Genomic DNA, 25,059 nt, shown 5'->3' with positions numbered 1-25,059 from the left:
GAACATATGTGTAAAATAATTGCTTATATAAATGTAGGTATAATGTGAGTAATCCTTGCGTTGTGAGGCTCCTGAGAAGATACTTTGGAGCCTACATTGAGGGCCAAGATATTTTTATCGGGTATAGAAAATATCCATTCATTCTTCTTTCGATAGCATTCTCTTTTTTTACATTTATTTTTCAGTTGGAGTATGATTGCTTTACACTGTTGTGTCCGTTTCTGCTGTGCAACAACATGGATCAGTTCTAAATACACATAGCTCCCCCCTCTTACGCCCCCCTCCCACCCCCCACATCCCACTCTGCTCGATTTTCTCAGAGCTGATAGCACTGTTATCTTTGACATTTGCTCAGGTTCTGTAATTTGGGTGAAGCAGAGTCCAGCTCCAGCTTCAAGAGTAGGCGTGTGACCCAGGCTGGCTCCTCAGGTCTTTCCATCTCTTCGGGTTTGTCTTCGAGATGGGCTCATGCTCCTGTCAGAGACGCTGAGAGGCACTTCCGGGACGTTACAGGAACTGCTGGGGGAAAGCCCCCGGTTCCCGGTAGCCATCTTGATTCCGGGAGTGCGGAGACGAGGAACGGACGGAGCCAGCCCTGCGCATGGCAGAGCCACGGAGAGAGAGAGCTAGTGCTTTCGTGGTATACAAGTTAGGCGAATTGATAAGTGATCTCTTTTACTTATTCTAGCTTGAATTGGAATTCTGTCATTTGAAACCTGAGTAGAACTGAATAATACATGGGTTTACTAATCCGGTAGGTCGAGGAAACGCTTTGCACACCGTGTGTGAGTATTTCAGCAAGGAATCTGACAGTGTCTCAGGAGAGCCTTGTGTATAATGTGCAGAAATATGGGGTAGATACGAGTGCAGTCAGGTGACTTCATCAATAATTGAAGAGTCATGTCCAAGAATGCTAATTCCATGTCAACCTGAAGGAAATTTTATGGTGGTGTGCCTCAGGGTTCCTCCCTGGCCCTGTCCCTTTTTGACATATTTATCAAAGGTTTGGATGAGCACACTGATGGCCTTCCTATCAAATTCCACAGATGACATGATGATTGGAGCAATAGATAGTATGTTGGGTAACAGAAATCAATTTCTAAAAATCTTCATAAGCTAGAGTGACAAAATAGAATTTTAGGAACAAATGTAAAATCTTTGAATTAGATCCAAAAGCTGATTATACAAATAACTGGGTAACACTAGAAGCTAAGTGAACTGTAATTTCAAAATGAACCAGCAGTGTGATGGAGCTGCCTACATAAATAAATAAAGCCATATTACACTGCATAAATAGGTCACAATGGTGATGGAAGCAGATGTCATATTAAACAAATTGTGGTTAGAATTTATAGGGCATAGAGATAGAGAGCCAAAGAAACTAAAGTTTCCAAATATTTCTACCTGAAGATCCAATGATCTGCCTCAATGTGCCAAGTCATGTAAGCAGAAAGAATAAAAATCAGCAATGAAAATGTTCACAGCCCTCTTTCTGCATCCATTTGCCATTTGGATAGTCTATTTTCCTCTTCCCAAAGAGAAAGGGTTGTTTTCTCCAGGGAAAAAAATTTAAACTACATAATAAAGTGGGAAAGGAGGACCTCTAAGAGGAAAAGACGGAAGCTAGTGAACACATATCAAGAAAGAGTATAGGGGTGTTTAAAGACAGAGGGGCTCCAGAGCATAAGGCATGAGAGAAGAGGGAGAAAATAAAGGAAGGTGACTTATTTTGTATTATAGTCATCACTGAAGTATAAACTCCAAATGTGTCTTTACCATAATTACCCAGCCTTTGGAATAATGAGTCCTGGCCTTATAAGTGTTATCTAAGACTTTTCATATATTTCCTTTTTAGCCAGGCTCTGCCCCATTCCTTTCCCTCACCCCAGAAAGATAAGAGCCTTACAGAAAAACTACACCAAGAAAGTATGCCTGTGGGTTTCACAACCACAATATGATTGGGTCAGGAAGCAGACATGGCTAATTTCTTCAAATGCTACTAATCAATAGAGTACTGTAGGTTTTGGCCAATGCAATCAGACAATCAATTGAAATAAGTGGGATAAAATTGGAAGGGAGAAGACAGAATTGCCCTTGTTTGTAGACTATATAATAATTTACATAAAAATACAAGAGAACTAATAAACTATGAAAAGTAATAAAGGAATTTGAGGTCAACAACTTTGAAAAATAAAATATTAAGCAAAGATAAATAACATTCTCTTATACCAGTAGCAACCAATTAGAAAATACAGTAGAAAATAAAACATCGTTTATAATAACACAAAAGCTAAAAACTATCTAGGAACTGATCTGATGAACATCTTTATAGAGAAATTTTAAAATTCTATTAAAAGAGGAGCAACGACTTAAATAAATGGAAAGTCACATCATGTAAATGGATTGATATCTGTACAATTCAAAGATATAGATTTCTACAAATTGATCTATAAATTTAATACAATTTCAATAAAAATTCCAGCAGAATTTTTGGAAGAACTAGATAAAGTGCTTCTAAGATTAAATGGAACAATACAAGCCCATAAGCAGCTAAGACTATTTCAAAAAGGAAGCACAAATAAAGAGCTTGACCTAAAAGATATTAAGAAATATTGTGGATATTAATTAAAACTATAATAATTGAAACAATATGTAACTGGGGAAAGAACAAATGATAAGTAAAAATAAAGTTATGAAACAGACCCTGCTGGAGAACCTTTGGGATCTCAGGGCAGAAAAGGGTGTTTTGAAATAGACCCTCAAAGTAAAATCCCTAAAAAGAGTAAGGATGGAATTTGACTATATCAGAATAATTTAAGGTTTCTATTGAGCAAAGAACACTATGCACAATATTAAAAAGTAACTCACGCACTGGAAGATCTTCACAACGTCTATAACAGGCAAATATTAACTTCCAGAATATATAAGGGATTCTCAAAGATCTTCAAGGAAAAACAGAAGCCCAACAGAAAAATGGGCAAAGGGTATGAATAGTCAATTCACTAAAAACTGAATGATGAAAAACCATTTAAAGAGATAACCAATCTCATTCACATCAGAGAAGTGTCAGTTAAGACAATCAGGAAGCATGGAAGTGGACGTGTTAGTCGCTCAGTCATGTCCAACTCTTTGCAACCCCATGGACTGTAGCCAACCAGGCTTCTCTGTCCGTGGAATTTTCTAGCAAGAATACTGGAGTGGGTTGCCACTCCCTTCTCCAGGGGACCTTCCTGACACAGGGATTGAACTCCGGTCTCCTGCATTGCAGGCAGAGTCTTTACCATCTGAGCCACCAGGGAAGCCCATCAGGAAATATACCTTGATACTATTCATATTGGCAAAGTTCAAGGCACTGTTCAGCTGCTAGCAAGAATATGGGGAAATACGAACTCTCTGGCAAACCAAGTTGGAGCAGAATCTGGTATGATTGTTTTGGGTTGCAGTGTGGTGAGATTTGTGACACTAGGTACGTGTATATGCTGTGATTCAGGGCCTCCACTCCTGGTGCAGTGATGCGTGAGGGGACACAGGAGGAGCAGGGCACCATTATTTCGGGCAGTGGGAGCTGGGGGAAGTGTGTATCCCTCTCTAGCGGAATAGGTAAGTACAGTAGACCGCTTGCCTAAGATGGAATGATACACAGCAGTCAAAACAAATGAATTAGATCCTCATCTAGTAGGACAGCCAGTCTCGCAATGGCATACACATACAATCCAGCCCTTAACAAGGAGTAAATTCTGCAACGTGTGACAGCATGGATGACCCTTGAGGACGTTACACTAAGTGAAATGTCCGTCATAGAAAGACAAGAACTGCAGGGCTCCAATAATATGAGGTATCTCAAGTTTATAGAATCAAGGAGTAGAATGGTGGTTTCCAGGGACTGAAGGAAGAGAGAAGTAGGGAGCTGTTAATCAACAGGCATAAACTTTTAGGTAAGCAGGATGAATACGTCTGGAGATCTGCTGCACAACACACTGCACCTCTAATCAGCAACACTGTATCGTACACTGAATGTTAAGAAGGCAGATCTCATGCAAGTGTTCTTACCACATGAAATAAAGTGAAAACGTACTGCTAGGTGAAACAACTGAAATTTATAGCACAATAACAACTGTGTAAATGTCAAACATTTCATGCACACGAAACACCATTTTCCCAGATACACATATACACACACGTACAGAAGGGAGACTGGAAGAATCCGCATTGCACACACAAGTATAGGGACAAGTGAGGTTGGGAAATGGGATCAGGGTGGAGATGAAGGAGGAGAATGAATTAAAAGGGGCATCATACGGACCAGTGAAACGCTATGAACTGAAGAGGAGAATTCACTCAATTCTGTATAGGCAAAGACTCTGAAAAATGTGAAAATAGAGGCAGGAAAAGTGAAAAAAAAAAAAGACTACTCATGGGATGCCATCTCAGGATTTTCTTCTCCCTAAATCATTTAAATGAGGTTTAATTACCTAGATGTCAGGTGATAGGCGCTTTGAAATGATCTGTAGAGGGAGTATCCTTTTGTTCCTAAGGTCCTAAAGTTCAAACTGTTTACAGAGAAAACAAATCATCTTGATTTATAAATTATACATTCTTTCTTCCTTTCATATGTCTATCCATTTAGGTACATCCTAAGGCATAACCATTTATATGATGCCATAGTATATAAAACATTTTCATGTGAACTACACATGAAATGTATATATTTGATCAAAGTATTATCAAAGGTGAGTCAGGTTTATTATTTTTGTTATTGCTATTGTTATTGTTGGATTCCCCTTTTATAGACTGTGAAGGCTTACATTTGCCCAAGCTATGTCAGCAAAAAGGACCAGAGCCAGGGACTGAATTCAGGTCACATGTAAAAACTCTGAATTAATTCTGCAGAGCTGAATGCACTCAATACACTATTTTCCCTAATAATGGAACATTTCTCTGGGAGGCAGAATTGTTACAAAATGAGGAAACTGTTTTTTTACCCCACATCAGGCAATAGCAGTTGCAGGGCCAGGGCTCACACTCCACGTCTGTGTGCTTTAATCAACAAAAGCCCATCACTGCAACAGCAGCAGACCAACAGAAGCAAAGATTTAAATATGTAACTAGCAGCTCTGAGTCCTTCTGGGGGCCCACTGGGCCTTAGAAGCTCTTGAAATCTCTAAAGCTGAGCTACAGTTTGCAGGGAAATGCTGCAGGCGGTGGAGCCAGACTCACTGCTAGAGTCACCTCCAGGTCCATCTGATAGAGGCCACCCAGCTCTCTGCTCTGAGAGCCAGAAATCGGAGATGAGGGTTTTCCTTTATTGTGACTGACCACATTTATTGGACAAGCAGGAGTTTAGACAGAAAGTGTGTGCTCGTTCCTTTGTATTAATGCTTACCACATCCCTGCCTGGGTCAGTGAAAGCTTCTGAAAAGGTCTTAACTCCTGAAACCATCTTGGAGGATCTGTGATCAGACTCTGGAACTGTGGTTATCAGCCCCAGCTGGGCATTAGAATTGCTTGAGGAACTCATATAAACACTGATGTCTTTACCTAGTAAACCAGTTAAATCAGAATCCCTGAGAGTAGGACCCATGTATCAGAACTTTGTTTAAAAATCTCCATAGATGTTGATGTAAATGTTCTAGAATTTGATACTAATGATGGTTTTACAACTTTGTAAATAAATAAGAACCATTGACTTGTACACTTTGAAAGGGTCATTTTTATAGCATGTCAACTACAGCTTAATTTTTAAAAACATTATCCCAAGGGCTTCCCTGATAGCTCAGTTGGTAAAGAATCCACCTTCAATGCAGGAGAACCCGGTTTGATTCTTGGGTCAGGAAGATCTGCTGGAGAAGGGACAGGCTACCCACTCCAGTATTCTTGGACTTGTGGCTCAGTTGGTGAAGAGTCTACCTGCAATGCAGGAGACCTGCGTTTGATCCCTGGGTCGGGAAGATCCCCTGGAAAAGGGAACGGCTACCCATTCCAGCACTCTGGCCTGGAGAATTCCATGGACTGTATAGTCCATGGGGTCACAAAGAGTCGGACATGACTGAGCACCTTTCACTTTAACTTTTCATCCCAAGTTACTCTAACGTACAGCCTGGACTCAGCACCACTGTGAGGCCAGACAGTGTTTCTCAGTTCAAGCTGTACATTGGAATCTACTAGGGAGCTTTAAAAAATACCAAAGCCTGGTCACAAACCCCTGGAAAAGGCAATGGCACCCCACTCCAGTACTCTTGCCTGGAAAATCCCATGGACGGAGGAGCCTGGTAGGCTGCGGTCCATGGGATCGCTAAGAGTTGGACACGACTGAGCGACTTCACTTTCACTTTTCACTTTCATGCACTGGAGAAGGAAATGGCAACCCACTCCAGTGTTCTTGCCTGGAGAATCCCAGGGATGGAGGAGCCTGGTGGGCTGCCATCTATGGGATCACACAGAGTTGGACATGACTGAAGCGACTTAGCAGCAGCAGCAGCAGCAGTCACAACCCCCATAGATTCTGACATTACTGGTCTGGTTAATAATCTGGGCATCAAGAACTTCAAAACAAAACAAAAACTCCCCAGGTGGTTGTCATGTGCAACCATGGTTGAAACCACTATTCTAGAACAGTGGCCCTCGAGCTGTGCTCCCCAGATGAGCACCAGGGAACTTGTTAGCAGGCTCTTCATTCCCATCCTAGACCTACGGAGTCAAAGACTCCAGAGGTGGGTCCAGCAAACTCTGTTTTAACAAGTCCTCTGGGTAGTGCGCTCCCCAGTTTGAGAACCACCGCTCTAGCACTCAGGGAAACTGCGTTCCAACCCAGTCGTCATCCTTCAATACCCCTGATGCCTAAATACTTGTGGAGGGCGTGTTCCAGGGGCAGGGAACTTTGTGGTACCCAGCACCACGCTCGACAACCACTGAGGGTCCAGCTGGAGAGTGAGGCGCCTGGAACCAATTAAGGAGGAGGAGACTCTGTAGGATGCTGGGTTATAATGTTTCTCTTACATAGAGGGGTGTGCATTTCAGCTCTCACACCAAACCTTTGAAATCAGCATTACAAAATACTACCTACTTGGTCTCTTATTTCTTTACTTCCTGCATTTTGAAACTCGAATACATTTTGTAACTTCAAATCTTTCTTTAACCTTGGCCTTTTGAGTCAGTGATTCTCTCTCTCTCTCTTTTTTTTTTTTCGGCTTTGATCAATACGTGATCCTTAATTCCCCCTTCTGCTGTGAACTTCTGTGGCCATTTGAGAACGTTACTGGGATGGCTTTGACATTTTAGAAAAGACATGGCTTAGAATTTTGCTTTCTGAAAGTTTCTGATGAAAAACCTAGATTGAAATCTGTATTGAAGATATTGAGGGTTTTTTTTTTTTTTTGGCTACATGGCAGCCCACAGCTGTGAAGTGGTTACTGCATCATTAATTATTGCCTCAATTAAAAGACACTTACTCCTTGGTGGGAAAGTTATGACCAACCTAGATAGCATATTCAAAAGCAGAGGCATTACTTTGCCAACAAAGGTCCATCTAGTCAAGGCTATGGTTTTTCCAGTAGTCATGTATGGATGTGAGAGTTGGACTGTGAAGAAGCTGAGTGCTGAAGAATTGATGCTTTTGAACTGTGGTGTTGGAGAAGACTCTTGAGAGTCCCTTGGACTGCAAGGAGATCCAACCGGTCCATCCTAAAGGAGATCAGTCCTGGGTGTTCATTGGAAGGACTGATGCTAATGCTGAAACTCCAGTACTTTGACCACCTCATGCAAAGAGTTGACTCATTGGAAAAGACTCTGATGCTGGGAGGGATTGGGGGCAGGAGGAGAAGGGGACAACAAAGGATGAAATGGCTGGATGGCATCACCGATTCAATGGACGTGAGTTTGGGTAAACTCCAGAAGTTGGTGATGGGCAGGGAAGCCTGGTATGCTGCGATTTATGGGGTCGCAAAGAGTCAGACAAGACTGAGCGACTGAACTGAACTGAGCTGAAAGGAAGCAGGTTTCCCCTGATGTTCAGCATTTGTGGGGACCTCTCTGAACAACAGAGATCTAATATCTTTGCATTTGCAAAGAGAGAGAAGTTGCTAAATCAAGATGTAGTTCCTTGAAATAGTGAATTGGATTTCCAAGGCCTGTGAGCATCAGAATATAGCTTTATGTACCTCTGTCGACCTCTTATTCTCTCCCAACTAAGAGAACTTAAAGTCACTCTCCCAGACATAGGCCCCAGCTCTCGAGCCCTATCCCTGTCCCAGGAGGGCCTTGCATGGTACCCTATCACCATGGTGACGTTTAGACATCTCTCAAGAGGCCCGAGCAGGTGAGGCAAAGCATGGAGCTCATTATCCCTACAGAGTCAGAAAAGAGAATAATGCATAGAAGAGTACCTGGAAATCATGGAAAAAAGTAAAACATAGCTATTTAGGGCCATTTATAGGAATTCTTCAGAGAGTAGATGATTAAGTAAAATCAGAGAAGAATGAGGTTGGAAGTAATTGGAAGTAAGGTCAGTAAATTTGGTAGGAAGGAAATACTCTCCAGGAGAGAATGAAGTCTTAAAACATCAGATGGCCATTTCTATAAATATTTGGGGAGTTACTTAAAGAAAAAAAATCATATGTGAAAAAATTCTCAGTGCGTCTATAGAAACTTTCTGCCTTCAAGACCCTGGAAGTCTTTTTAAATATGTTCCCCACTGGTTCTCAGGACTCCCCAAGTCTTGAGAATTGATTTCCCTTCATTCTTCATTGGAGTTCATCGTCCAAATATTATTGGTAACATTTTTAAAAAGTTATAGTCACACATAGTGACTAATCCATTATCTTTTGTTCATAACATCAATAATCTCCCAAAGTAAATAATTATTTCATTATATGAAATGATCTCTGAATGAAACATGAATATGGCACAGACTAGATGACAGCAAAATATCTGCTCAGGGATGAATGCTTTTTTAAAAAATTGCCTAGTTCTTCATCAACATTAACACCTGAAAATAATCAGAAAATATACCCAATAGTCTATATTTGGCTCCATTCTTCTTCTATGTAAATGACTTCCTCTGTAATAAAAAAAGTCACATTGAAAACCATTTTTTCAATTATAACCAATCTAAACATGATATGTATTAGAGTTAAAGTGAAATTACATATGTGTTCATATTCATGCTAACCTAAATAAGAGCTTAATAAAGAAATTATTAGCATATCTGTAGAGCCTCAGCAGAAACACCAACAAGCTATTTTTAAGAGAGCTAATGAAATATTTTTCTCTATAAAATTCTAAAAATCATAAAGAATTAGATAAAAATATGAAATGGAGGTCTTTTATAGTATACTCTCAAGTAGTATGAGAAAAGGAGAATTTTTCTTTATTTCTGCCATGAAAAGAAGCCTTGCCTCAAGGCTCAAAAAATAAGAGCCCTAAGTGGTGTCAATGATTCTAAAAGCAATTGAGTAAAGTCGTCTCTAGTCTTCACAGTTCCCTGTGGAAGGAAATTCTAAATACGTGTGAGAAAATGGGCATAAGTCTTATGAACCTACTTTTTTAAAAATTAGCAGCCTTTACCTTTTAGAGCAACTTTGTGTTCACAGCAAACTTGAGCATCAGATAGGGTTCCAACTGGGCCCTTGCTCCTGTGAATCACAACCTCCCCAGATACGGTCAACATCCTGTCCCAGACTGGAACGTTTGTTACAACTGGTAAGCTACATCAACACGTCATTATCACCCGAGGTCCATAACTTACACTAGGATTCACTCTTGGAGTTGTATGTTTTATGGGTTTGGACAAATGTATAAGGACAAGCGTTCATTATGGTACCACGCAGAGACGTTTCACTGTCCTAAAAATGGCTCTACGCTTGCCCTATTCATTCCTGCTTCCTTCCTAACCTCTATAACCACCGATCTTTCGGTCTCTTTACTTCCAGGAAAGTTTTGCCTTTTCCAGAATGTCAGTCGTATAATTGGCATCATACAGTATGTAACCTTTTCAGATTGGTTTCCTTTGCACAGTAATAGACTTTTACGCTTCCTCCATGTCTTTTTACGGCGTGATAGCCCATTTCATTTAGTGCAGAATGATAGTTGGTCATCTGGGTGGACCAGTGTTTGTTTATCCATTCACCTCCTGAAGGGCATCATGGATGCTTCTAGGTTTTGATAATTTTAAATAAAGCTGCTGCAAATGTCCATGTGCAGGTTTTTGTGTGAATATAAGGTTTCAGTTCATTTGGGTAAACGCTACTACTGCTAAGTCGCTTCAGTCGTGTCCGACTCTGTGTGACCGCATAGACCGCAGCCCACCAGGCTCCCCCGTCCCTGGGATTCTCCAGGCAAGATCACTGGAGTGGGTTGCCATTTCCTTCTCCATGGGTAAACACTAAGGAGACCAATTGCCTTCCTTAGCAAAGGAGATATTATGGTGAAATAAGTTTAGTTTTCTAAGAAACCCCCAAATTGTCTTCCAGAGTGCCTGAACTATTCTGCATTCCCACCAGCAATGGATAAGAGTTCCTATTGCTTCACATCCTTGATGTTGTCTGTGTTCCAGACTCTGGCCATTCTGATGGGTAGGTAGTACTATCTCCTTGTTTTAATTTGAATTGTTCCTGATCTTAGTCAAAAGGCTCTCAGTTTCTCACCATTAAGTATAATGTTAGCTGTAGGGGTTTTTTGTAGATATTCTCTACCAAGTTGAAGAAGGTCCCCTCCGTTCCTAATTTACCAAAAATTTTGTCATTTGTATGTGTTGGATTTTGACAAATGCTTTTTCTGCATCAATTAATATGATCATGTGACTTTCTTTCTTTAGCCTGTGGATTTGATGGATTACCTCAATTGATTTTCAAATATTGACCAACCTTGCATCCTGGTATAAATCCCACTTCATCATGGTGTATAATTTTTTAAAATACATTGTTGGATTTGATTTGCTAATGTTTTGTTGAGGATTTTTGCATCTATATGCATGAAAGATATTGATCTATAGCTTTCTTATAATGTCTTTGGCTGATTTTATCAGGCTAATGCTGGTCTCTCAAAAGAGTTAGGAAGTATTTTTTCTGCTTTTATTTTCTGGAAGAAATTGTAGAGAAGTAGCGTACATTCTTCCTTAAATATCTGGTGTAAGTGAAAGTCACTCAGTTATGTGTGACTCTTAGCGACCACATGGACTGTAGCCTGCTAAGCTCCTCTGTCCACTGGAGTTCTCCAGGCCAGAATGCTAGAGTGGGTAGCCATTCCCTTCTCCAGGGTATCTTCCAGACCCAGCAATTGAACCCAGGTCTCCCACATTGCAGGGGATTCTTTACTGTCTGAGCCACCAGGGAAGCCCAAGAATACTGGAGTGGGTAGCTTAATCCATTCTGCAGTGGATCTTCCTGACCCAGGAATCTAATCAGGGTTTCTTGTATTGCAGGCGGATTCTTTACCAGCTGAGCTACCAGGGAAGCCCAACTATCTGATATAACTCATCAGTAAATTCATCCAGTTTTGATGATTTCTATTTTGGAAGATTAATTATTGATTCAATTTCTTTAATAGATATAGGCCTATTGAGATTGTCTATTTATCCTTGTGTAGGCTTTGGCAGATTGTATATTTCAAACAAGGGGATCGTTTCATGAAGGTTATCAAGTTTGTAGGGTAGAGTTGTTCCTAGGATTTCTTTATCTTCCTTTTAATGTTCATGTGATCCATAATGGTGTTCCCACTTTCACTTCTAACATCATCTGGTATCAGTCGTGTCTTCTCTCTCTCTCTCCCTGTTTTTTTTTTTTTTTAGTTAGCATGAGTAGTAGAGGCTTACTAATTTTTGCTTATCTCTTCTAAAGAACTAGCTTTTGGTTTTAGTGATTTTATCTATTGATTTCCTGTTTTCAATTTCATTATTGCTCTAATTTTTATTATTTATTTTGTTCTGCTTACTCTGGATTATTTATCTTTGTTTTGTAGTCCCCTAAGATTGAAGCTTAGATTATAGGTTATAAATCTTTCTAGTTTTCTAATACCTGCCTTTAACGCTATAGATATTTTTTTAGCACTGCTTTTGCTGCATCCCATAGATACTGATGGGTTGTGTTTTCATTTCATTCAAAATATTTTTTAACTTATCTTGAGGCTTCTTCTTTGAGCTGGATATTATTTAGGTGTATGTTGCTTAATCTCCAAATACTTTGGGATTTTCCAGTTAGCCTTTGGTTAATGATTTCTAGTTTGATTCCGTTGTAGTTGAGAGAAGAGAGTTTATGATTCTGTTCTTTAAATGTGTTCACGTGTGTTCTTCGGCTTCCCTAGTGGCTCAGATGGTAAAGAATCCGCCGGCAATGTGGGAGACCTGGGTTCGATCCCTGGATCGGGAAGATCCCCTGGAGAAGGGCGTGGCACCCCACTCCAGTATTCTTGCCTGGAGAATCCCGTGGACAGAGGAGCCTGGTGCACTACAGCGCACGGGGTCACACAGAGTCGGACACGACTGAGCGACTGAGCACAGCACACAGGTGTGCTTCATGGCCCAGGATGTGCTGTATTCTGGCGGATGTTTCATGTGAGCTTGAGAAGAGTGTGCAACATTAGTAATTGGATGCATTAGTCTACAGCTGTCAACAATGCTGTTGAGTCCAGTTTTATCCTTACTGATTTTCTGCCTGTTGGATCTATTTCTGACAAAAGTGTATCACAGTCTCCAGCTATAATAGCGGATTCATCTGTCTCCTTGTGGATCTTTCAGTTTTGCCTCAGGTATTTTAAAGCTTTGTTACTCGGTATATATACATTAGAATTGCTCTGTCTTCTTTGAAGTATTATTTTGCAGTGTCCCTTTTGATCCCCAGTAACTTTTCTTGTTTGATATCGGTTCTATCTGAAATTTGAAACATACTCCCACTTTCTTTTGATCTTTCTCCATTCGTTTAGTTTTGATATGTACATGCCTTTATACTGAAAGCGGATTTTCTGAGAAATGTTTTTTGATCCATCTTGACAGTCTTTTAGTTGGTGTATTTAGACTATTGATGTTCAATTATTGATAAGGTAGATCCATATCTACTATTTTTCTTACTTTCTTTTTGTTGCCTTTGTTCTTTGTTCCTGTTATTGTTTTCCAGGCTTTTCTTGCCTTTTGTGGTTTTAATTGAGCACTTTAATTCCATTTCTCTCCATTCTTAGCATATGAGTTATACATTTTAAAAGCTTTATCCAGTGGTTATCCTAGAATTCACAATACATACTTAAAACTAATCCAAATATACTTTCAAATAACACTATACTACTCCCTGCATAGTGTGTGTGCTTTATAATAAAAAATGTTCCTAATATCTCCTTGCCCATTGTCTCCTGTCCCTTGCTTCATTGCTGTCATTCTTTTCATATTTACATAAGTATACAGAGTCATGCTGCTGCTGCTGCCAAGTCGCTTCAGTCATGTCTGACTCTGTGTGACCCCATAAACGGCAGCCCACCAGGCTCCCCCATCCCTGGGATTCTCCAGGCAAGAACACTGGAGTGGGTTGCCATTTCCTTCCCCAATACATGAAAGTGAAAAGTGAAAGTGAAGTCACTCAGTCATATCCAACTCTTAGCAACCCCATGGACTGCAGTCCACCAGGCTCCTCTGTCCATGGGATTTTCCAGGCAAGAATACTGGAGTGGGGTGCCATTGCCTTCTCCGATACAGAGTCATATATGTACACAAATATAATTATGGATTACATATGGTTATATATAATTATGTATTATTATGTATATCTAAATACATTATTGTTATTATTATTTTGAATAAACTATTATCTATTAGATGAATTAAGAATGAGAATTTTTTTATTTTCGTTTCACTTATTCTTTCTTTCTTTATGTAGATCCAAATTTCTGACTTATATAATTTTTGTTCTTTTAGAAGAAAAATTCTAAAACTTTAAAAGAGCTTCTTTTAACATTTCTTATAAGGCAGGTCTACTGGCAAAATTTTTCTTTCACTTTTGTTTGTCAGAGAAAGTCTTTATTTCTTATTCAGTTTGAAAGATAATTTAGCAGGGTATGGAATTCTGTGGTGGTGGATTTTTTTCTCTCAACCTTAAATATTTTACTTAAATATTCTTCTCGCCTTCATGATTTTTGAGAAGTTGGATGTAATTATACTTGCTCCTCTATCAACTAGGCATATTCCTCCTTCTGGCTTCTTTCAAGATTTTTTTCTTCATCTTTAATTTTCTGAAGCTTCAGCATGACATGCACAGATGTAGGGTTTTTAGTATTTATCTTTCTTAGTATTCTCTGAATTTCCTGGGTTTGTGGTTTGGTGTCTTAGTCACATCTTCTTCCCCTTTCTTTTTCTTCTCCTTCTGATAATCTCATGCATGTATCGTACACTTTGTAGTTTTCCTAGAATCCTTGGATGTTTTATTGTAATTGAGTGTTTTTTTTCTGTTTGATTTTCAGTGTTAGAAGTTTCTATTGTCATATCATCAAGCTCAGAGATTCTTTCCTCAGCCACATCTAGCCTACTAATGAGCCGATCAAAAGCATTCTTAATTTGTGTTGTAGTAGTTTTAATCTCTAGCATTTAAAGAATTCTTTCTTAGAATTTCTCTTTGATCACATTATCTATCTGTTCTTACATGTTGTCTACTCTTTCCATTAAATCCCTTAGCATATTAATCATAATTGTAAAAAAAAAAATTCCTGTCTGATAATTCTAACATTCTCACCATATCTGACTCTGGTTCTAACACTTGTTCAGTTTCTTCCAATTGATTTTTTTTGTCTTTTAGTATGCCTTATAATGTTTTTGTTGAATATTGTCCAAGATGTACTGGGAAGCAGAACTGCAGTAATTAAGCCTTTAATAATGTAGTGGCAAGGCAAGGGTGGAGGAAAGCATTTCCTAGTTTTACGATTAGATCTTAGCCTTTGGTGAGCCTGTGTTTCTGGACTGTGTGCTTCACCAATGCACCTCTCTCTCCCTCCCTGCCTCCCTCTCTTCCTTTCTTTGATGAATCTGAATGGGTACAGGGGGCTGCACTTAGCTATGTCACTTCCCCCAGGTAGGCTATGCTCTGATAACAGTGGCTCAGGTAAAATAGTTTCTATTAGGGCAAGGCCATATTAAGAAAAACAGAATGTTCTGCTGTATTTCAAAATGGTTTCTTTTCCTCTCCCCTTGACAGAAGCACAAGGAGAGATTTTTCTCTAATAGTCGATATGAAGACCTGGTAGGTACAACCAATGAAAATATTGTACCTTCTATGACTGGGCCCAGACTTGTCCACACTGAGCCTCCAGCAATTCTTCAATTAGGTTTTCTAACCCTGGCGCTGGTTCTTCCGAAGTTCCGCCTTCAGCAAGTTGGGAGTCTCTGAACTTGCCTGTCTCCATTTTGGGGGCAGGGGTTTACCTATGACCTCATTTCTCTGGCAGATCTAGGAAGAGTTTTAATTTTTCAGTTTTGTTCACCTTTATACTTGATGTTAGGATCAAACGGCATCTTCTAAGCTCCTTACATTAATGAGAAACACAAAGTCCCTGTACCTAATTTTATAGGTAAATCTAGAATTGTCTCTGCTGCTAAGTCGCTTCAGTCGTGTCTGACTCTGTGCGACCCCATAGACGGCAGCCCACCAGGCTCCGCCGTCCCTGGCATTCTCCAGGCAAGAACACTGGAGTGGGTTGCCATTTCCTTCTCCAATGCATGAAAGTGAAAAGTGAAAGTGGAGTCGCTCAGTCGTGTCCGAGTCTTATTGACCCCACGGACTGCAGCCCACCAGGCTCCTCTGTCCATGGGATTCTCCAGGCAAGAGTACTGGAGTGGGTTGCCATTGCCTTCTCTAGAATTGTCTCTAGATGATGTTAAAGGAAGCCATGTTCATCTTTAGCAAAGGTCAGTAAGAAAACTTTTGTCAGTCTTTGTAGGTCTAATACGAAATACGTACTTTAAAAGCTGCCAATTTTTTTCAGCCTGTTGAATGTGACAGTTGACAGCCCCAAAGCCTAATTATTTCTTTCATTTGCAAATATATATTTGCTTTTAAAGACAATACTACAACAAGGACATTTTTTAAATTTATCTTTTTTTCTTCCTATGTGATGCTCAATTGAATATATTTCATTAACATGCAAATCATATACATTTCAGTGCATTTTTGCTAAGATGTCATAATTTATGTAAAAATCTTGATCATAGTTTATCACACACAGAAACAAAATGCACAGATCATAACTGCACAAGCTGAATGAATTTTCACAGAGTAAATATATCAATTTTGTGTATCTGTATGCTCAGTTGCTTGGTCATGTCTGTCTTTTTGTGACCCCATGGACTGTAGCCTACAAGGCTCCTATACATGGAATTTTTCAGACAAGAATTCTGGAGCAGGTTGCTGTTTCCTGCTCCAAGAGATCTTTCTGACCCAGAGATAGAACTTGCACCTCTTACATCTCCTGCATTGGCATGCGGGTCTTTTACCACTGTGCCACCTGGGAAGCTCAATTATATCAATTTAACTAGCCCCCAAGTCAGGAAACAAAACATTACCAGAAGCCTAGAAGTCCTCCTATGTCTCTTCCAGTCATTAACCTCTCCACCCTGCAATGGGTCATCTTTCAGTTCAGTTCAGTTCAGTTGCTCAGTCGTGTCCTACTCTTTGCGACCCCATGGACTGCAGCACACCAGGCTTCCCTGTCCATCACCAAGTCCTAGAGTTTACCCAAACTCATGTTCATTGAGTTGGTGATGCCATCCAACCATCTCACCCTCTGTCATCCCCTTCTCCTCCCACCTTTAATCTTTCCCAGCATCAGGGTCTTTTCTAAGGAGTCAGTTCTTTGCATCAGGTGGCCAAAGTATTGGAGTTTCAGCCTCAGCATCAGTCCTTCCAATGAATATTCAGGACTGATCTCCTTTAGGATGGACTGGTTGGATCTCCTTGCAGTCCAAGGGACCCTCAAGAATCTTCTCCAACATCAGAGTTCAAAAGCATCAATTCTTAGGCAGTCAGCTTTGTTTATAGGTCATCTTTGGCTACTTCCATCTCTATGGATATGAGGAATAGCTGCTCACCAAGTCCTGTCAAATATTCCTCCTAATGAGTTAAAAAATGTGTCTGCTTATCTTCATCCCCACAGCCATTAAGTAGTCATATAAAAATTATTGCAACATCTCTTTAGTCATCAACCCTCCAGACTTGCATACTGAAGTTTGTGAAATCTTGAAAAATACTATAAATTTGATTATTTGCCTCACCCCTTGCCTAAACCCTTCAATAGTGCCCCCTTGCAATATGGATACCTTCCAAAGCTCCCACTTATAAGGTATTTCCTGATCTGGTCCCATCTATTTTCACTTCTCCCCGCTTCCCCTTTGTCATCATCCCTCTATTCTAGGAGGCGGAAGGATGTCTTCCTAAGGGATGTTTAAGAGTTTGGGGGATGGGGTAGTATGTATTTTGAAAGCTTGTAACTTTCTGATACATATTTCTTCATTTATCTCTACCCCTCTGTGTAGAAATCACCAATCTAAGTCATAAGTTTCTTGGGGGCAAAAATTGTCATTCATCAGGACATCATGCTTATCACATTACATGGCATAATCAGCAAAATAATGAATAAACATAAATTAATGAATAGATGACTGCTGACTGATTGTATGTGCTCTAGTTGTGAAAGACAAACTACCGACTGTCTCAGAAATGTGTTTAAAGCAAGAGCAATTAGGCACTGAATGAGAACCTGAGGTACTCGCCAATGAGTAGAATGAATTACTGTTAGTGCATGGATTTTTGTGATATGTAGTTTGGCTGCTAAGAGTTCTAATTCGCTTCCTCTCTGACAATCGTCTATATAAGGTTAAGCACGAGGATGAGCGGAAAACATGGTTTTGAAAACACTTTTTAAACAGTTAAACTCACTGACAGTTGCAAACTCCATGCACAGAGTTCTGTGAGCCCTTCATCCAGTCTCCTCCAAAGGCGACATGTGACACAGCTGTGGCCCAATAGCAACAGCAAGACACTGACCTGAGTATGTTAGTTCAGCAGCTGCAGATTGTGTTCGGTCTCACCGGGTTTTACGTGTACTTATTGCTCTGTGAGTGTGTATAGTTCTTGCAGTTTTGTCCCGTGTATGGATTTCTGTAACTTCTGCCACAATCAAGATATGGTGCAAAGAAACTCCCTTCTGCTGTCCCTTTGTTAGCCACACCCACCGCCCCCCATCCCGCAACAACCCCTAATCTCTTCTCCAAGCCCATGGTTTGTCAGTTCAAGGATGCTGCATAAATAGAATCATAAAGTATATAACTTTTGAGACTGACTTTTTTTATACTCAGCCTAACACCCTTGAGATCCTTCAGAACAATTGCATGCAATACTGTTTTTCAAACCAGAAAATGTGAAAGAGATATAATGAAACTTCTTTTATCTGAAATACATTGACTTGGATCTTTTAAAAGACATTGTGTTTATTGATCTTAGTTAGGGGTTAAAACTGCACCTTAAAATTCAGGTGAGACTGTTTTTTATATTGTTGGAGAAATGGTAACAAAAGTCTCAAGTATCATTTGGAAAGAAATATAAACTCAGATTGTGTCATTTTGAAATTACGCTCTGCAACTTGATACAAACTTTGCAATATAAAAATTCACACGGTAAACGCAATTTTCCATCGCTACAGACTACCAGGGGCCGATAAGTGTTTATTGACTGCTAGGTTTGGTGGGAATATAAGTCTGCTGAGACTGATTTGGGAGCTTATTCAATTTGAAGAACGTTTTCTTGATTTCCCTGTTCCTGAGAATTTTTCGTGTCTGCCACAACCTCTTATTATCATCACCTCTCTCTGAAATGCTGTTATAGTTCCCACATTCAGATTCATTTTCAATTTTATTCATATTTTTGAGCTACTGACAACTATCAGTCTTGTGACAGGTAGCATTTATGATAATATATTAACAAATTGTTTGAAAGAAAAGTGAGTGATTTGTGTCTTGGGTTGAGGAGGTTAAATTTGATTTTATTGTAATAAGATACTTTGAGACAGACTTAGTTTGGCTGCTGTGGGCCTACTGGAGTTATTACACCATATTGAGCAAAAGCTTTTGCCTACGTCTAGCCAAAAGACTTGCTCATTCTGCAAAAGAAAGATTTCTATCATATCTAAAGATTTGGCTTCCAGAAGATTTTGAGAGAACCTTTATCCCACTAATCCTCCACTAATGTAATAAAAATAACATGGAAAACTCCTGAAAGTACATCTTATCCATGACAACTGCTTGCTTCTGACCTTCTTTTCCTTCTGGACTTACTGCTGCCGTCTTTGACGATGTCCACGCTTAAGGCAGCATGAACTGTTGACTCCTCTGACCCTTGTTCTTCTACTTACCGTCCCATCATACATGTTCCTTCATACAGATGTGCATAATTTGCCAAACAAAAACAACAGCAAAAGAGAAAAAAAGCATTTGAAAATTATTGGTCTTAGCCTTGACTTATTAAAGCTCTTAGAGCTTTCCAGGTGCCTCAGTGGCAAAGAATCCACCTGCCAAGCAGGAGACACAGGTTGGAACCCTGGGTTGGGAAGATCCCCTGGAGAAGGAAATGGTGACCCATTCCAGGTTTCTTGCCTGGGGAATCCCAAGAACTGAGGAGCCTGGCGGGCTACAGTCTTCGGGGTCACAAAGAGTCGGACACAACTTAGTGACTAAGCAGCAGCAACAGCATGATGGCTCTTACACTTTAATAAGAAAAAAGAAGAAAAATCAAATCAATCAAAACTTGGGGAAAAAAAGGAAATTAGAATGCCAGCAATCATATGAAGAGATGTTCAATAATATTAGAAACATAGACATTCAGATTTAAAAAGCAATGTTACCTTTTTTTTTCTATTTTAATGTTGAGGATTTTATAAAAATGAAAATTTCTGGATTTGGCTCAAGCTCAGTGAACCTGGCACTTTCTGCTGTGTCTGGTATAAGTGTAAATTTAGGTAACATTTCTCAAGGCATTTTGGCAATAAGAATTAGATTCCTTTAACATGTACAAATATTTTATATCATTGTTATGATTTGTATCACTTGTAATATTTTAAAACTGAAACAAACTAAATGACAACATGATAATGGTACATAAATCATGGACCATCATATTGTGAAATATTATTAATTAAAGGTGATTGTATACTTAGGAAAATGTCCACAGTATTATTTTTTAATAAAAATAGTATTTAATTATAAGCATTCAGAATGTCAGCAAAACAGCTGCAACTTTTTTCTTTTTTTCAATTACAGAATGGTATTCAATTAACAGAAGAAAAATTATTCATATAAGCTTCATCAGAGACAACTGAAGATGAAAAAACTACGGTCCCCATATGTAACTAATTCGTACTGCACACCACCAGGAACGAGCTCTAAAGCTCCATGTACACTTTCCAGGCAAGGTGCTATGGAAAATACGGCAAGGACAGGGCTATCTCAAGACACACTTGGTAGTGTGTTAACTATACAAAAAAAGACACTGTACAGTTTAAAAACAAATCTTAGCACAGCCTTACATTTCAGTTTTTTTCTTTAAAAGGAGTGAGTTGATTATGGGGGGTTAAATGTTTTATAGACAATGAAAAAAAGCAATTGCACGAGCACCAACTTATTCACCATCTTCTTCCTCTTCATCTTCTTCCTCCCCGTGGTCCTCCCCCTGGTCCTCCTCTTCCTCCTCTCCCCAACTTTTTTCAGCCCTGAGGACTCTCCTCCACTCCCCTCCTCCCGCCCCTCCTTTTATTTATTTTTTTGCTGTGTCCGGTTTCCCTTTAGCTCCGTAGGCAGCAATATCCTTTTCGACTTTTCCTTCAGGTTTGCAGCCTTTTTCTCATAAGGCTGCTTGTCATCTGTCAGTATCAGCATCAGTTCAGTCGCTCAGTCGTGTCTGACTCCCTGCGACCCCATGAACTGCAGCACGCCAGGCCTCCCTGTCCATCACCAACTCCCGGAGTCTACTCAAACTCATGTCCATCGAGTCGGTGATGCCATCCAACCATCTCATCCTCTGCCGTCCCCTTCTCCTCCTGCCTTCAGTCTTTCCCAGCATCAGGGTCTTTTCCAACGAGTCCGCTCTTGGCATCAGGTGGCCAAGGTGTTGGAGCTTCAGCTTCAGCATCAGCCCTTCCATCTGCAGCAGTGTTATTCCACATTTCTCCCCATTTCTTTGCAACGCCACCAATGGCGTTGCAAAGATGTTCTCCTTTGCTTTTTGGATGATGCTCAGAACCAAAAAAAAAAGGCTGAAGGAGGCCTCTTGGGTGCACCGGGATCCTGAACTTCTTTTCCGCTCCCCCTTTAGCAGGGTATACATTTTCTTTTCTCTTGTAACCGGCCTGGGCTGCCTTTGCCACGTCTTCGAATTTTCCCTTCTCTTTAGCAGACGTTGTCTTCCACCCCCTGAGCACTTCTCAGAAGACTCCGGGACGCTGACTGAAGCATCTGGATGCTTCTCTTGTGCTCCTCCCGGCCAGTTTGCACAAAGAATGCATATGATGGCATTTTGCCCCCGGGCTTCTTAGCCCGTGTTTATTTTTGCTCTGCGAGGTACGGAGCTGCCAGGTGCCCGCAGGCCCTTGCTTGCCCCTCCGCTGGAGCTATGGCGCTCAGTGTGCTGCCGCGGCGCCAGAATGTATTATTTCGTTTACACATAGTTCAGTCTTGCTTGCACGATAAAGCTTGATTTTATCCCCCTTGATTTTGGCGCCAAAAATGTATTATAATTTCATATTGTATATTATTATATATTTACAAATAGTCCAGTCTTGTTTGTATGATAAAGCTTGATTTTATCTTGTTTGTATGATAAAGTTTTATCTTTATATATAAAGATATATCAATATAGATATATATATTGAGATATATCAATATATTTATATATATGTATGTATAGTAAGAGAGAAGAAAGACAACAAGGATTTTAAACTAAGTCTCAATCAATAGTGATTATCTGTATGCAGAAGGATCCTCGTTGATTTTTCTGTGTTTTCACTGTATTATCCAAATTTTCTAGAATGTACATTATTTAAGAGAAGAGAAAAGCAGAAATGATTTTGAAATGATAACATACACTGGTTTCACATGGATAAATACACAGGGTTGACTGATAACTGGAATATAGCAAAAGGTCAGTGTTCAACTATTCCCACCTCTCTTATTATTTTGTTGCTGTTGGGACAATATTTGTTATTTTCCCCCTCTCATATAGACCTATTGTTTTGAAATGTTTCCTCTCCCGAACAAACTGAAATAAAGATTAATGAATCTGCTTCGTCAATTGTCTTCGAAATGTTGTATTTGCCAATCACAGCTGAGGAAATAGTTGTGAGCACGCCGAGTTAATATAATTTCACAAAAAATCAAACATACTCTGTTGAAGTCACCGGGCAGCTTGTTGCAGGAAAATATTTCCAGGATGTCCCAAGGTCAGACTGAAATCATGAAGGCCACGTCCTGAGATGAGCATTTTTGTCTGGAGTAACTAAATTGTTTAAAAACCTGGTAACTTCTATTGACTATCTCCCAACATTTTATTCTGCTTTCTAGATAATTTCTTCCACTTTATTTTCTATGGAATTTTTACATTTTATCCCCTCCCCACCCCCCCCCACCCCCACCCCCGACCAAAGAAACCTATTTCTTTTTTTCTGTTTTTTGTTTTATGGTTTTAACTCCTCTGCTTTCTATTTCATGAATGTATGTAAATCCCATTGACTTTCTGGAAAAAATGATAGCTTTGTTTCATTTTTTTTTTTTTAATCTCTCAGTCATGTCCCACTCTTTGGGACCCCACAGACTATACAGTCCATGGAATTCTCCAGGCCAGAATACTGGAGTGGAGATTCCCTTCTCCAGGGGATCTTCCCAACCCAGGGATCAAACCCAGGTCTCCCATATTGCAGGCAGATTCTTGACCAACTGAGCCACAAGGGAAGCCCAAGGTTCTATTTTAAAGGTTTCTTCACATATGTTGTGATCCTAGCTGACCTTGTTTTTAGCCTTTTAAAAGTGTTCCTTGAGAATAGTGTATATTCAGTAATGTGCATTGATAGTAAATATACGTGATGAATTTTTACACATGTAAGAACTCAAGTAACCAACAGATGGCCAAGATAACATCATAGCATTGCAAATAAGACCCCCAGAGAGGTGATCACTATTGTAACTTCAACGCCATAAATGTATGTGTGGCCTGTACTTAAACCTCATGTAAATTGAATTACGTAGTATATATGTTTTTACACCTGCCTTTCACTAAAATACTGCCTGGCAGATTTATCCATGTTGTTGTACACAGTAGTAGTTTATTCTTTTTTAAAACTTAAAAAAAAAGAATGTTTGCTATTCCACCATGTAAATATACTACACTTTCTTTATCCATTTTCCCACTGATGGATATCCTGATTATTTCCAACTTGAAGCTATTATATATAAGGTTATTGTTAATATTTTTTACATATGTTTTGGTATACATATAAACTCATTTCTCTTGAGTATACATCTAGGACTAGAATTGCTGACTTGTACAATAGTTATGTATTTAGACTTAGCAGATACTGCCAAGCAGTTCTCCCAAGTGGTTACATCAATTTCTACTCACATCAACTAGCAATATATGAGTTTAAATTGCTCATAAGTCTCACCCAAATTTAATATAGTCACTCTTCTTAATTTTAGCCATTCTGGAAGTTTACCAGTGATATCCCATTGTCATTTTAAATTATGTATCCTTGATGTCTAGTGATGTTGACTTTTTTTTCTCCTATGCATATTGGACATTTGGGGCTTCGCTGGTGGCTCAGACAGTAAAGAATCTGCCTGCAATGCAGGAGACCTGGGTTCGATCCCTGAATCAGGAACATCCCCTGGAGAAGGGAATGGCAACCCACTACCCACTCCAGTATTCTTGCCTAAAGAATTTCATGGACAGTAGAGCCTGGTGGACTACAGTCCGTGGGGTCACAAAGAGTCAGACATGATTGGACATGTGGATACACTCTTTTGCGTTGCTTATTTTCAAGTATTTCAGTTAATTTTTACAAGTTGGGTTGTCTTGTCTCTTGTTTATTTCAAGGAATGCTTTTCATATTCTCATAAGTATTTTGTCATTTATCTGTAGTATAGATTTATATTGCATTTTCTGTTTGTATCTTTATCTTTCAGTTTCTTAATGTTGCATTTTGTGAACCAAGTTCCTTAATTTTGATGAAATCCAGTGTATCCGTTTGCCCTTTTATGACAGAGTGTTTTGTGCCCCTTGAGAAAGCTCTGCTACTTTAAGGTCCTGAGGATATTTTCCTGTGATTTCTTCTAAAAGCTTTATCGTTTTATATTTGGGTCTATGATCCATATTTATAATTTTGTGTATGGGGTAAGGTAGAAGTCAAGGTTCTTTTTTAAAATATGGATATTCAGATGAAATTTTCAAGTCTCCATTGGTCTTCTGCACACACTGGCATTCAGTGAAAAATGAGACACAGAGAAAGCAAGGGAAACGCAACCTATTGGTAAGAGATAAAGCAGTCAGTAGAAACAGATATCAAGAAAGAGGCAGTAAAACCTGATTTTAAGCACTTTGCTTACGTGGGTAACTGATAAACAGGCATCACTGTGTGGGGGTTTGTTGGCTCTCTGGCTTTTTTGTGGGAACCCATAAGGCCAGGTGTTGTGAGTATTTTTTCAAGGACACTCACTTTCTACCACAAAGCCTCCTCCAATCTTCTGATCCACTTGGATGTTTAGCATCTCCTTTCATCTGATGTGACAGAGGGGAGACTGTGGCCTAAGGACGTTCTCGATGGTCTGTCACGCATCATTCAGGCCTCCTGCTCACTCCCTCTCCCACCGAGCTTCTGAGGGGGTCGTGTGGGGCAGTTTTCCCTGCTCGTCCCTGGTATTCCCCTCTCGCAGCTGCGGGAGTGAGATTCTCCGGGTTGACTTACAAGTTTCTGTCACTTAACAGCTCCCTAACTAACCTATCACATCAGAAGCATCACCTGTTACATGGAGATAGCAATACTACTCAACTTTATAGCATC

The 25,059-nt window shown here is 39.7% G+C and overlaps 1 long non-coding RNA gene across 2 annotated transcripts; it reads left to right on the top strand.

The window, feature by feature from the left end:
* The first annotated feature begins 352 nt into the window (after window positions 1–352).
* On the top strand, window positions 353–22,298 carry LOC132345807 (uncharacterized). Of its 2 annotated transcripts, XR_009495374.1 has the most exons (5): window positions 356–640; window positions 4,628–4,730; window positions 10,467–10,568; window positions 20,273–20,424; window positions 20,837–22,298. It is a non-coding gene; the product is annotated as an uncharacterized lncRNA (long non-coding RNA). The 2 variants fall into 2 exon arrangements; XR_009495373.1 differs by lacking the exon at window positions 20,837–22,298 and having other exon boundaries at window positions 353–640; window positions 20,273–20,537.
* The last annotated feature ends 2,761 nt before the right edge of the window (window positions 22,299–25,059 follow it).

Source organism: Bos taurus, chromosome 7 (assembly GCF_002263795.3).
Source record: "Bos taurus isolate L1 Dominette 01449 registration number 42190680 breed Hereford chromosome 7, ARS-UCD2.0, whole genome shotgun sequence".
NCBI classification, from domain to species: domain Eukaryota; kingdom Metazoa; phylum Chordata; class Mammalia; order Artiodactyla; family Bovidae; genus Bos; species Bos taurus.
The sequence above is the reverse complement of the archived record's forward strand: the minus strand, read 5'-3'. Positions and strand labels throughout refer to the sequence as shown.